Source organism: Triticum urartu, chromosome 7A (assembly GCF_056163025.1).
Source record: "Triticum urartu cultivar PI428250 chromosome 7A, HENAU_Tu73, whole genome shotgun sequence".
Taxonomy (NCBI): Eukaryota; Viridiplantae; Streptophyta; class Magnoliopsida; order Poales; family Poaceae; genus Triticum; species Triticum urartu.
In genome coordinates, this window is record NC_141879.1 from 215,420,311 (window position 1) to 215,434,333 (window position 14,023).

The 14,023-nt window shown below is 45.9% G+C and overlaps 1 long non-coding RNA gene across 1 annotated transcript; it reads left to right on the forward strand.

Annotated features, from left to right (window-relative positions):
* The first annotated feature begins 5,437 nt into the window (after positions 1–5,437).
* On the forward strand, positions 5,438–7,262 carry LOC125518837 (uncharacterized). Its single transcript, XR_015612255.1, has 2 exons — positions 5,438–6,551; positions 6,752–7,262. It is a non-coding gene; the product is annotated as an uncharacterized LOC125518837 (long non-coding RNA).
* The last annotated feature ends 6,761 nt before the right edge of the window (positions 7,263–14,023 follow it).

Consider the following 14,023-nt stretch of genomic DNA (forward strand, 5'->3'; position numbering starts at 1 on the left):
TTGAGCAAGGAGATTCATCTGAATTTAGTTTTCATACAGGAGAGAAGGTAATGCACATGCAGAAATTTAGGAGTTCAAATTTTGAATTGATATCATAGATAGTACCTGACGCTGGGTTGTCAGCAGTTCTAATAGGGGTTTGGCCACTGGAGTAGGGGTAAAGTCTGTTATAGTTGGGCCTGTGTTTTCTGTGGCTATTGATCTATCTGATTTAACAGGTATCACTACCTTTTCCAACTACCTAGTTTGTACTCCTTGAGGATCTGCAATCACCCTCTTCCTTTTGGACATCTATTACGAAAGAACAACATTTGACTGGAAAACAATAGTATGATGACACATGGAATAGGTACAGAAAATGGATAGGTATGGCATATACTCATATATGATGCTTAAACTAAGCAAATGGTGTAATAAAGTAGAAGTAATGCAAGAGGTCAGATGCAAAATATGTGCGACCAATACAACCTTGCCAAGTTAGAGCATGCACCTTGATGGGTGAATAAGATAGGCCATCCTCCACTATGCCAAGTTTGTTAGCCAGTGGATCGTTCCGCAATATTCCACTCGTGCCCCCATTCTCATATTCATTTTGATAATATTCAATACTTGACATGCATGAAAACATAAAAACAAGTGAGATTATCTTTGTAATGTAGAAGTGCTTCTAATCCAATACTTCCTCCCTGTAAACCCCTTTGTGCTATCTCTGCAATTATTTTCGATCGCACTTCTAAACCGTTTATCGGAATGAGGAAAATAATATGGCATTGGAAAGCTGTTGCAAAACCGCACCTTCCACATGTTGAAAGTTTTCTCTAATTCCCTATGGATAAATAGTAATTTGGAAAATTGTAGAATTTCGCAAACGGAACATCCGAGTTCGTATTTTCGATGCCATTTCTAAATGGCTAATCCAATTGAGGAAAATAATATGGAGTTGGAAAGCTTATGAAAATGCGCTACTTTTTTATGTTAAAAGTTTTTTCTAATTTTTAATGGTTTGAAAGTAATTTAGAAAGCGATACAAGTTCCACCGAGTTCGTATTTTCGAGCTAATTTTTTAATCGTACGTCCACCGAGTTCGTATTTTTGAATGGCGTTAGAAAGCTTGAACAAAATGCGAAACTTTTTTGTATATATTGTTTCTTCAAATTCCTTACAGTTTTAAGTCAATTTTGAAAATGACTAAAAACGTATTTCCCCATAATTTCTACAAACTTTATCGGAATGAGGCAAATAATATACTGCTGAAAAGCTACAAAACATGCAAAAAAAAATTCCATGTTGATGGTTTTCTCTGATTCCAAGCCGTTTTCATGTAATTTCCAAAATGGCAAGGTCATTCGTCTTGCCTTTATCGCAAAACAGATTCTTCGAAAATGCACCGCATGAAGAACCTGAACTTCTCGGCGCGTGTACCTGAACTTCACTCTGTTTTTACGTGCTTTTTTTGCTCATAGATCTCCATCAACTGATCGTAGCTCTCCATCCACTCACCGGAATTGAGTAAGTGATATACCGATGGAAAGCTGTTGTAAACACGCAACTTTCCCATGTTAATCGTTTTTTCATACTCGCGACAATTTTAAAAGTTTTTCATCTCAAATTCATTCACTATAGTAGTCAAACTTCTTGCTATTTTCACGTTGAACTTCTTGACGTATTTTTGTTTGTAATTTTCTCATCCATTTCGTCGGTGTTACACAAATGATATTCTTTTTGTAGAAACCTCTCACAATATTTATTTCACTTTCTCCGACCGAGGACTTGAACTGACACAAATGATATTTCTGTCATTCTGAAGTAAATTAGAGAAATGATGAGATCATGATTTCTTCCTTCATTGCGATTGGAAACACACTACGTGAAGTAGTTAAACTTTTCGGGCATGTCTGTTCGAACCTCACTCTGTTTTTGACGTGTTGTTTTTTACACTGCGTGAAGTAGTTGAACTTCTGGGGTATGTCTATTTGAACTTCACTTCGTTCCACTTTATTTTGTACTTTTTCTTATATGAAATACACACAATGTAGTACATGAACTTCCGGTTGTTATCACTTTGAACTTCTCTCTGGTTTGAGAATATTATTTTAAAACACAAAAAACAACATATTTTTTATGTATTTTTGGACATCTAAATACACGGTGATCCTCTCTCACAAGAATTTTTTAAACTTTTCGTTGCCGAGCACTTGAACTTCTAGCAACCATTTTTTCATTTATGAGTTATTTTTAAAAGTGCAAAAATGGCGTTGTGTTTTTTATTTTTTGAACAGGTAAATCCTAGGTTTTAATAAACTCTGAATTTCTCTGTTATTTCAATTTGAACTTCACCTTTTTATATTTTTGATTAAAGAATTGTATTCGATTTTTATACGAAAGAAATCGAACATGGAAATACAAGGTGAACCTTTCTCGCAAGAATTTTTGAACTTCTCCGGACAGAGCACTTGAACTTCTTTCAACAAACCTTTGAAGCTTTTATTTTTCTATACTTTTATTCTCACCTGAAATGCATTTCTTGCAGTACTTGAACTTCTTGTTGTTTTCACTATGAACTTCTATTACATTTTTGTGTATACATCGAATTACAAACAATTGAAGGTCGATCGTCATTTTTTGTCATTTTAAAACATGTAATTGGAGGTCGGATGTCCCGCAATATAAATTTTGAATCGTGCACAAGGGTGCACGTGAACTTCTTGCAACAAATCTGAGTTTTTATATTCTTCGAACTTCTATGTTATTTCAAATTGAACTTCACATTTTTATTTTTGAGTAAATAATTGTTTTTCATTTTTAGATATACATCAAATCTGACTTTTTATCCAATTTGAACTTCGTGGTTGATACTTTAATAATAACAGATATTTAAGTTTCTTTAAAAGGTAAAATCATAGATTTTTTTAATAAACATCAAACCACTTTGTTATTTTAGTTTGAACTTCCAGTTTATTAATAAACAAGAAATTTCTATTTAAACTTTTTTAGTTGCTCCTTTTATTTTAATTTGAACTTCTTCATTTTATTCTTTAAGAACGACAAAAATCTGAATTTTTAAATTTTTGATTCATCACATTTTTCTCATTTATTAGTTTACACTAATTTTACTCATGTTGCTATATCCGAACTCTATTCTTTTTAATAGTTGGACTTCTCATTTATTTACATGACCTTCTTCCTCCATCTATTCACGAGAGTAGCGGCACCAGGCATGGTTCATTGTCCCCCCCCGGTCTGCATGCATAGACCTGCATAGGCAGGGGCGGCGCGGCTGTCGGTTCTCGGGGCGGGGGCGGCGCGGTGGCCGGAGCTCCTGCCAGATGTGGAAGGTTGCCGGGGAGTCGGGGGCAGAGGTTGAAGGTGCAGGTGGAGGCAGGGAGCGGCGGCGGCAGGGGGAGGCAGGGCGCGGTGGCAGGTGGAGGCTGGGCGTGGCGGCGGCGGGTAGGAGGCTGGCCGCGGCGGCAGGAGGAAAGCCGGTCACGGTCGCGTTTTCTATTTTGGTCTAGGCAGGGAGAGAAGGTCGTGGATTTTGTAATGGGCCGTTCGGGAGGTGCATAGTGGGCAAGTCGGGAGGACCTCCTCGGCCCTATATAGCGCGTCGTGATCCAAATAACTATTCTAATCCTGGGATTAGAATAGTGTTGTCCTATACACACACACACACACACATACAGCCGGTCTACTCTGTTAATATTAGCAGAATAACTATTCTGATAACACTTCCGCACTGCACGCTCAACGCAAGTGCACGTCATTATTTGAACCAATTGTGCTGCAGTACTCACACGAGTGAACTTCGTGTCGGAAAAAACTGCACGCAGTGTTTTTCCGGTACTATTTTCGCTCTAATTTTTTAACCATTTATCGGAACAAGGCGTATAATATACCATTGGAAAGCTATTGATTATGCGCAACTTCTCCATGTTGAACACTTTTCGAGATTTCTCTCAGTTTAAGAGCAGCTTCAAAAATGGTGCGGCGGATGACGAGTGGCAGCGAGCGTTTTTTCGTGATTTTTTCTAAACCGCTCATCGGAATAAAGCAAATGATACGCCGTTGGAAAGATATCGTCGAGGCGCATCTTTTTCATATCTATTATTTTCTCTAATTCGTTACGGTCAGTTCCAAATTTACTAAATCGCGGAATTCTGTTTTTTTATTTTGCAATTTTCGGTACTGTTTTCGCTCTAGTTTTTGAACCGTTCGTCGAAACGAGGCGTGTAATACGTCGTTGGAAAGCTATGAACAAGGCACAACTTTCATATGTAGAAATGGTTTTAAGATTCCTTACAGTTTTAAGTTAATTTGGAAAATCATTTGGCAGACGACGAGTGCCAGCGGCCGTTTTTTGCGAATTTTTACAAACCAGTCGTCAAAATGATTCAAATGATATGCCGTTGGAAAGATATCGACGAGACGCAACTTTTTCATGTAGAACACTCTCTCTAATTCCTTACGGTTTAAGAACAGTTTTAAATTTACCGAAAAGCGGACACTGTTTTTCGTGAGACCAAAATCATCGTGTGTACTTCATCGGACAGAAGAACGCACTGCTTCAAATGGAAAACCGCACTACCTCAGGCAGTCAAGTGAACTTCATGATTTCTTTTTGTCGGACATAAACTTTCTCGCAAAACTTTTTGTTGTCTTTTTTTCAACTTTTTTTGAACGATAGTGGACCGCAACACTCCCGAAAATGAACCGCAACACTATCAAAAGTGAACCTCATTAGTTTTTGTTGTATTTTTTCATACTTATTAATTTTTACGCGCGTTGACCAAGCGAGTGGACCTTTCATCGAATAGAAGAACGCACTGCTTCAAACGGAAAACCGCACTGCAGCAGACAGTCAAGTGAACTTCATAATTTCTTTTTGTCGGACATAAACTTTCTCGCATAAGTTTTTTTTGTCTTTTTTCAACTTTTTTTGAACGAGAGTGGACCGCAACACTCTCGAAAATGAACCGGAACAATATCAAAAGTGAACCTCATGAGTTCTTGTTGTCTTTTTTCACACTTATTAATTTTTTACGCGCGTTGACCAAGCGAGTGGACCTTTCATCGGATAGAAGAACGCACTGCTTCAAACGAAAAACCACACTGCAGCAGGCAGTCAAGTGAACTTCATGATTTCTTTTTGTCGGACATAAACTTTCTTGCACAAGTTTTTGTTGCCTTTTTTCAACTTTTTTTCGGACGAGTGGACCGCAGAGAGGAGGGAAAATGAACCGCGACATATATCAAAGTGAACCACATTACTATCTTATTGTTTCACTAAAATTTTAGCACTTTCATGTTGAGCGTAAGTGAGCAGCGTCACTCTCAAAAGTGAACCACATCAGAGGACAAATCGCACTGCAAGTGTTAATGTAGTCGACTAGATTTTGAGACACACAAAACAAATTGCACTTCATACAAAGGGCTAATGGGCTGCAATTTCCCAAATTTTCACATTACAACTTCATACACCCATGCATCACACTGCACAACCAAACAACGTTGGTGTGTTCGTTTCTCCTATAAAATATAGTTAACTAAACCACAGGTGTGTAATGCATCAGAGCAACCCAGCAGCAAACAACACTATACACACAACCAAAATGTAATGAACCACGTTGGAGACATAGATAAGTTGAAGTGCACACTTGCATTTGTAGCAGCAAAATCTAAAATAGAAAAAAAAACCCTCCAAAATGGTATTATATCCCTGGCAAACTACACATTTAATAAAGGTGTTAGTGTAATTTGAATAGAATTGCACATTTTGAACTCCACTGCAGCGGGATGAACATGACAAACTGCACTGTGTCACCGCCCGTACTGCATGCTGTGGGCGCACGACAAGTTGCACCACGAACGGTGCGCCCACGTGAGCGAACTACATGTCGCAGCATACCGAGCTGCAATCCAAGCCGCAACGAGTTGCACGCTGAGCTGCAACAAGCTGCACACCACGCTGCCTAGTATATATAATTTTTTCGAAAGTGAGCTTATACATAGTACAAGTGAATTGCATAAAAAAGTGTACCCCTCGTGGTTTTCTTCGGAGCTACAGAAGAGAAATCACCAAACTTGTTGTTTTCTTCGGACTCAAAACCGACAGGAGACTACACTGCAAACCCCAAGCCAGCGGACCGCGAGGCACCGTGTCCAACCATCCACATAAACCACATATTTATTCGGAATCGCTATTTTTCATCCGGATGAAAATAATTGGCTTTCATCCGTTTTCTGAGCCGTTCGATCTCTGTCCTGAGATTCCATCGCTACCGCGGCCTTTGTCCCTTCCACTCTCTCGTTCCCTTTGTCATTTCCCACACGCAACCGAACAGAGTCGAGAGAGAGGGAGAGAGGGGTCCATGGCGACTTGGAGCTCTCCTATCCGGCGGCTTAGTTCACTAGGGTGGTCGTCAGGCGTCCGACGTTCTTCCTCCAGCTGCCCCCTGGCTGTCCCCGCACGGAAATCTGCAGCATCTCTCGGGCACCGCACCCACCTGGCCCCCAATTTTCCCCCGCCGGCATTTCTGGCCTGATCCTGTGATTTGGTATGTTCGTCAGTTTTGGCATGATCCTCCTTCCTGTTGTTAGTTGTATGTACTGTTTTATGGTTAGATCTATCCCCTTTCGTCTGTTGAGTGTGGTATTTCCCCTGTAGCTAGTTTAGATGTATGTGGTTTGCGTTGTTTACTGTCATTGAATCTGGTGAATTCGGCTGGTTGATATGCGCCTGGATTTTCCCTTGCAGCTAGGTATTTCAATTTGGACACGCTGAAATCATGTTCAGTGAGTTCAATCCCCTGGAACACGCTGGATTCTCTAGTGTTTTATATACCCTGTGCCGTTTGCTGATGTAGGTTTGTATGTATTGTTTCATTGCCTATCCATCACTATGAGATTGCTATAGATTGTCCATGTCCTGATTGCCTGGTTTAATGGGGGATTGCTTTGGCTATTTGTTAGTGTAATTTTAGTGTTTTGTAAGTCAATTTACACTGCATTTTTTACTGTAATTCTTTGCTGATTTACATTGCATTAGTGGATTTACTGTGTATTTTTCAGTGGATTTGCACTGTAATCCTTAGTGGAATTACAGTGTATTTTCTTAGTGGATTTACACTGTAATTCTATTTTGGAAATACACTGTAGTTCTTACTGGATTTTTAGTGGCTTTTACAGTGTAATTCTCAGTGGATTTACAAAATGTAATAGTTGTTTTTACAACGTAATTTTCAGTGGATCGGCACTGTAATTCTTGATTGATCTTGTAATTCGTTAGTGGAGTTACAGTGTAAGTCTCAGTTAATTTACAGTGTAATTCCTAGTGCTTTTTCGACTGTATTTAGTTGATTTTTACAGCGTAATTTTTCAGTGGATTTACACTGTAATTTCTAGTGCACTTTCTTAGTGGATTCACAAATGTAATACTGCATTTGCTAGTGGTTTTTACAGCGTAATCTTCAGTGGACAGACACTGTAATTCTTGAGTGCTCTTGTAATGCAATTCTTTAGTGGATTTACAGTGTAAGTCTCACTTGATTTACAGTGTATTTCCTAGTGTTTTTGGACTGTATTTAGATGATTTTTACAGTGTAATTCGTCAGTGGATTTACACTGTAATTCTTAGTGCATTTTGCAATGTATTAGTTGATTCCAAGTGGATTTTTACAGTGTAAATCTCAGTGTAGTCACGCCGTAATTCTTTTGTGGTTTTACTCTGTAAACTCTTACTGCCATGGTACTGTATTTACTTATCTTATCGGTGATTTTTACACTGGTTCGTATTGGATTTTTTGTGTGATGTACTGGAAGCGTGAGCTTTTTGGCGGCTTGCTTGTTTCGATTGATGTGTGCTTGCAATGAGTTTTGAAATACTAGTAGTGCTTAAGAAGCAGTTTTTGTCTATGTGGCTGCAGTGTAAATGTGATCCTCTCCTCTTACGAGTGTTTGGCATGTAGTATTTTGAACTAAAAAGCACTTGTCTCTGCCTGTGAGCTTGCTAAGTATACATTTCATATGAGCAGGCAACCCTTTACATTCCATATTTTCTAGGTGGTTGTCTATGCTTTTCAGTTTTGTGTTCTTTCAGTTATTGGTTCAGCTAGTGCTTGTTTATGTTGTTTGGGAGAGGGAGTTGTTGAAATTTTCAGGGCCATTTACGGTGGAATTACAGCAGTTTTCAATGTTGGTTCACTGTAGATCACATTGTAATCCAACTGCAATTATACTGTAATTCAACTGTCATTTGCACTATAATACTACTGCTTTTTCCTCTGTAAATTTAATGTCAAATGTCACTGGGAATTATAGTAGTTCTATGTATATTGCACTATATTTGTGATGTAATTAGATTGTATATTACATTGTAAATCTTTTGCAATTGCACTGTAAAACTCACAACATTTCTACTGTAGTTGTATTTCTACTATAAATTAGACTGTAAATCTATTCAAATTACACTGCAGATCACACGATTAATCTACTTGTTACACTGCAATTCTACTATATTTGTTACAATGTAAATTCCATTGTAAATCTACTATAAATTATACTGTAAATCTTCTGAAATTACAGTGTAAATCACACTTTGAATTTACTCTATTGTATTTAAAACATCGTAATTGTATTTGTAAATTACATTCTAATTGTACTGTGTTTATACTGTATTTTACACTGCAATTCTACTGTAAATCTACTGTAAAATACAGTGTAATTTAAACTGCAAAACTAGGAGCTGTAGCAATCCCAAACGGGGTCTCGTCCACAAGAGCACAACAGGAGAATGGCGGACGCGCGCCCCTCCCGCGCCGCCGACGCCAGCTGCGCCTCCCTGCTCGGACCTGGGCTTCGCCTCCTGGTTCATGCCCCTTCCTCCGCCGCCTGTCGGTGGCCCTGCTGGCGCCCCTGGCCGTCCCACGCTGTAGCTGTGCTCGACAGCCCCAACCTCGTCAGATCCAATCCCGCCGGCAGGCCGGGGTGGTTCGACCTCTTCCGTGGAGTTCGTCCCCGTCTCGCAGCCGGTCGCGACGTCGTCGTGCCAGGCAAGGCCAGGTCCGGGGCGTGCCGTTCCTGCTGCTGCGGTCTCGAGCATTCAAGATCTAGGTGGCGGCCATAACTGCGAGGATGCGCGGCAGCTGGCCTCCTCACCCTCAGCTCCTGCCGTGCCTTCAATGCCGATGGCGAGGACGGGCGCAGGGCGCGATGCCGATGTGACCGGCGGCTGGCAGCTCGTCGTGTCAACCAAAGGCCCGCGCCGCCCGGCTTTGGCCGCCCTTGCCCCTGCATTCAAGCTGGCGCCCATCCCTCGATGGCTCCTTGGCCGCTGCTGCCGATGCCTACACCGGGGTCACCGTGCTGAGCTGTGCAGGGATCCCATCCGCTGCTCCCGCTGCCTTCAAAATGGGCACAAGTCGCGTGGTTGCAGCAACAACTGGAAGCCATTAAGCTCCCTCGACGGCCCTGCTGTGCCTCCTCCTCCGCTCCCCCGCCCTGTATCATCTACTGCTTGTCAAGAGGTGCCGCCTCGTCCTGGCCGGGGCTGGGAGATCCCTTGCCCGCCTCCCCTGCTGCAGCTTCACGCCGGCCCAGCCACGATGCCATGCCGTGGCGACCCCGAGGTGCCATGCCCTGGCGACCCTGCGCTCAGGCCGGAGGAAGACTTCGTGGTTGTCCCGGCGACGCCGGAGATGCAGGCCGACGCAGCCATCCTCTCCACCAACTGTGTCGTCGCATGGCTCGATGGAGCGCGGCAGGACATTCCCTGCCAGCAGGTGGCGGTTGAGCTCGCCACGGAGCTGGGCGCAAGACTGGCCGACGTCGAGGTGGTCAAGCACTACCCCGAGCAGTTCCTTGTTTGCTTCGTGTACCAACACCACTGCGCCGACGCCGTGTCCCGCGGCCACCTTCGGGGCACCGGCCACCGCATCTACGTGCGAGAGTGGAGGCTCGAGGCTCATGCAGACAACGAAGACCAGCTCCATCATGTTCGCCTCTGCTTGGAAGGTGTCCCTCTCCACGGCTGGAACAACTACATAGCCACCTTCCTCATCGGCTGCGGATGCTCGCTTGACTACATCGAGCAGCGGTCGCTTCGCAAGGAGGACACCAGAGACCTGGCGCTCTGGGCTTGGACGGCGAACCCCAACGCCATCCCCAAGGTTAAGTGGCTCACACTTCCGGCCCGCGGTCACCGCCGCCGTGGTCGGCGGGGCCTCCGCCATTGCGTCCTCATCCACCTCGACCTCCACGAGGACCACTCCAAGGCCGGCGACGACGACGACAACCCACCGCCACCAGACGTGCATGAGTTCACCTGGTACAGGAAGGTGGTCGATGGCACCTTTGTTCCGCGAGAGCGCCGTCCAGCTCAGGGGTGCGCTGAGCGCCGTGCGGACAGACGCGAAGACGACGGCGACCGCGACAGAAGGCGCGGACGTGAAGGAGGTCGCCCTCGGGAAGGCTAGGGCGCCAGGGTCCGACGCTCGCTTTCCCGCAACCCGCGTGAGCGCCAGCGCGAGGGGGGCCAAGACCGCACCAGAGACAGGTCCGGTGGACGCCGCCATGACAGCACCAACGCTGCTGTTGTGGCCACCCCTCTGGCGTGTGCGGCCATTCTGCGGGGATCGGGCTCGGGCAGTGATGAGCCGGTTCGCGCCCTCGAGCTCCTGGGCACGCATGAGCCGGGGCTCATTGAGGCTCGTGGGCGTAGTCCATCGCGCCAGGCTTCGCCACGGGCCTCCAGGCGCCGCTCTCTGGAGGAGAGAACTCCACCGGCGTCATCCCCTCTTTCTCCAACAACAGTGCTGCCGCCGAGCCCCATATCCAAGCGCGCCGAGGCCAGGTCCTCCCCTCTGACGCTGGTCGCTGCAAACCATGCCATGAGCGAGCTCTGCTCTCCCACAACGCTCGCTCGGCCTCTGGTGTCACCCTCGAGGCCCCCGGGGTTCCAATCGTCGCCCACACCGCCGCTCGCATGCGTCGGCCCCCTGCGTCGTACCCCTTCACCTGTGCGTGATGGTGCGGTTGGCGTCTCCACTGATGCCCTCACGTCAATCTTCGTGGAGCGACAGATGGGCGTCCTTGCCACACCTGAGTCACCCCCTCCCAGGCCACCAGTGGCTCGCCGAAAGACCCTGGCCGGTGTCAAGATTTCTACCAGAGGTGGCCTCACCCTGCAAAAGGTCAAGCGGTCCGGCACCCCTGCTGTGGCCATGGCAGTTAAGGCTGCAGAGAAGCTCGTTTGCTGGACGATGGGAATCACCAAAAATGGAGAGGACGTGACTGAAGCCATTCTTGACGAGTTCACGGCCAAGTTCAAGGAGCAGCTAGCCCCTGAAGTGATTCTGGCAATGAGAGAGTTCTTCCACCTCGATGACTCGTCCGTCAACGACATCGAAGATGCCCTAATTGATCATGGCGGCGCCGGGGCTCTGGAGTTGGCCCAAGATGGTGTTGCGGCTCAGGACAACCAAGGATCGCAGCCGTCAGCGGCCTGAACGCCATGCTAGTTCGTAAGGGCTGTTTTAGTTTCAGATGTTAAGCAAACTACCTTGTATGTGGTTGGATGGTGCTTGTGCCGTCCGTGTAGTGCGGGTGGGTTATGTCTTCAGTATGTGCTTATGCTTTTGGGTAGTTTCCCTCCAGTGCTTTCTTGCCTCTGGGAAGTGTCTTCATGGCCATGCTGTTTTGCTCTCTTTCGGCTTCTGTACTAAACAACGTGATGTTCGTTGTGCTCCATGACAATGCAACCCGTCAACACGCTCCGTGAGTGCAACTGTGAGTGCAACAATTGCCCGGATAGGAGGGCTACTGTGAGTGCAACAATTGCGACCTCATCGTGCCAAATTGTGTGTTTACAAGAGACAAAGTTTGATAATATAGATATGTTTGTCGCCTCCTCCCTGGGTGGTAACAGACTCAAAAAATTTGCGCAGCGCCCGGCGACGGGAACCAGGGGAGGGATTCTTCTGTTGTGGGATGACAGCATTCTCGAGATCACTAACATCACAATTTCGGCCTTCTGCCTCTCTGGCAAGGTCCGAATCCGCGCAACCGGTGTGTACTTCAAGTTAACAACCGTCTACGGTCCCACTGACTCCGCGAGCAAAGATTCCTTCTTCGCTGAGCTTGCCTCCCACAAGCCTTTGTCGGGCCTTGCCTGGCTCGCCGTTGGGGACTTCAACCAAATCTACCGGGCGTGTGACAAAAACAAAAGAAATGTAAATCAGAGTAGAATCAACCGATTCCGCGCAACCCTGCAATCGTGTGAACTCAAGGAAATTCACCTTCAGAACAGGCGCTTCACTTGGAGTAATGAGCGGGACAACCCAACTCTGTGCAAGCTAGACTCCTTTTTCTGTAACGCCGAGTGGGACACGACCTTCAACACACATGTGTTGCATGCCCTATCGTCTTCCCTCTCCGACCACTGCCCTCTTCTGCTTGCCGATGCCAAGGGGCCTAGGAGACCACGGTCCTTCAAATTCGAGAACTTTTGGGTATCTCTGCCCGGTTTCAACGAAGTGGTCCAAAAGGCGTGGGGCGAGCGCGTGAGCCACACAGAGCCGTTCCTCATTTTGCACAGTAAACTAAAAAAAATAGCGCTCCGTCTGTCTGAGTGGAGCAAGAAGCTATTCTCCAATGCTAGCATACAACTTCATGCAGCACTTCTCGTCATCCTCCGGTTAGATACCGCACAAGAGCAAAGATCTCTATCCCCGGAGGAGCGTGACCTTCACTCTAGGCTCAAGCGCAGGGTGATTAGCTTGGCTATGCTTGAACGGGCCAGAAAAAGTCAATGTGCTAGGATTACCAACTTGAGGTACGGGGATGCCAACACCAAGTTCTTCCATCGGCGTATTAATGCCCGCAGACGAAAAAAACACATTCACCGGATTAAACACGATAATGGCTGGGTGATCGAGCATGAAGAAAAAGAGAAGATCATACATGACCACTTCTCTAAGGTTATGGGGAGAGGTACGAGCAACAAAGATTTCAATTGGGAGGAGCTTGGCACCGAGCCTCATGATTTGCAAGACCTTGATGATAGCATCACAGAAGACGAGGTCTGGATTGCCATTAAAGAGATGCCTAGTGATAAGGCGCCTGGACCGGATGGCTTCACGGGGATGTTTTTCAAGAAATGTTGGGGAATCATCAAGCATACAGTCATGAGGGTTGTGCAGCGTTTCGACTCATTGCACACCTCCAATTTGCAGTGGGTCAACTCCGCCAATGTTATCCTCCTACCGAAAAAGGATGGTGCAGAAGGCATTCCTGACTACAGACCCATTAGCCTTATTCATGCCATCGCCAAAATCATTGCCAAAGTTCTCTCACTCAGGCTTGCTCCCCACATGGATGAACTTGTCTCCAACGCTCAAAGCGCCTTCATCAAGGGAAGAAGCTTCCATGACAATTTCATGTACGTTCGGAATTTCGCCCGGCGCCTACACAAGAGGAGAACCTCTGCCCTCCTTCTCAAGCTTGACATAAAGAAGGCCTTTGATTCGGTCAAGTGGGGATACTTTCTTGAGCTCCTGCAACGGCTAGGGTTCCCGCCTAAATTTCGGGCATGGATTGCGGCACTTCTTTCCTCAGCTTCATCGAGAATCATGCTAAACGGGGTGCCCGGCCCTCCGATCAGGCACGGGAGTGGGTTCAGGCAGGGGGACCCCCTTTCCCCCCTCCTATTTGTCCTTGCGATTGACCCTTTGCATAAGATATTGGACCTCGCCACGCGGAAAGGGCTCCTCCATAAGCTTCGTGGCCGGGGAGCTGTGATGAGAACCTCCCTGTATGCGGATGATGCTGTGGTCTTTGTGGCACCCATCAAGAGGGACATTGACAACCTAGCTGCGATCTTACGAGGCTTTGGTGATGTGACGGGCCTCTGCACCAACTTCCAAAAAAGCTCAGTCGTGCCAATTCGTTGCAACCATCTCGACCTTGAGCGCATTCTTCGGAATATGCCGGTGATCCGTGCTTCCTTCCCGGTGAAATACCTAGGCTTACCTCT